Source organism: Octopus bimaculoides, chromosome 2, assembly GCF_001194135.2.
Source record: "Octopus bimaculoides isolate UCB-OBI-ISO-001 chromosome 2, ASM119413v2, whole genome shotgun sequence".
NCBI classification, from domain to species: Eukaryota; Metazoa; Mollusca; class Cephalopoda; order Octopoda; family Octopodidae; genus Octopus; species Octopus bimaculoides.
Genome location: NC_068982.1, coordinates 19,523,507 through 19,524,507, shown reverse-complemented (window position 1 = coordinate 19,524,507; position 1,001 = coordinate 19,523,507).

The following is a 1,001-nucleotide window of genomic DNA, read 5'->3' as shown; positions in this document are numbered from 1 at the left end:
TATATATATATATATATATATATATATTTGGCTGCATAATTCCAGAGATACAATGAACCTTCCAACGTAGAATTACTGAATTATTGTTCATATATCTCAAGTCAATAATATTAGTTCGTCCTTCATAATAATATAACAGTTAGATGCAATACACATTCACACCCACACATTCCGGCATACTCAATCTTCTTAAATATACTTTGACTTACATATGTACTGATATATATATATATATAACTGAAGGATTAAAATTAATCAAAGGACATACTAAATATGTCTACCTGCTGGAAATAACAGTCAAAACTCTTATTTGAATCTCCAAAATACACTGACGATAACTACAGAAATCAACCGTCCGAAGGCAAACGGGCCAAGACAATCTCTCAGCATATATTCACAATTGGACTCACGCAGACCTGTTTCTGGATTAGCATAACAGCCTCACCCTCCTCAGCATGCGTTACCATGATGGAGAGCCCCAACCCGTCATGTTGAAATCTGCGCTGCAACTGATTCGTTTTCTGCTGAATCATGTTAGCCACCAGTGTGAAAATAATTTTGATACGGAGCAAATAATTCACAAAAATTATTATTTTCATCAATTACTTTATGCGTGAAGTATTTGCTCCGTATATGCACACACACACATATATATGTATATATCAATATCAATATATATATATATATATATATATATATATATATATATATATATATACATACACAGAGCCATACATACGTATATATATATATGTATATGCGTTTGTGTCTATGTTGGTTGGGGCTGTATATATACAGTATGTTTGCATACATATATATAATTCAATATATGTATGTGCGCGAACGAACATATATAGAACATGCATCTTTATTTCCCCTATTAACTTAGCCGATATATTCGTATTAGATAGTTTACTAAGTGCATGTACGATGGACTAAATGAATGTATATATCAGAAGAATTTCATGAAAATGTTTTCATTCATGAAATGCTTGGTGGAC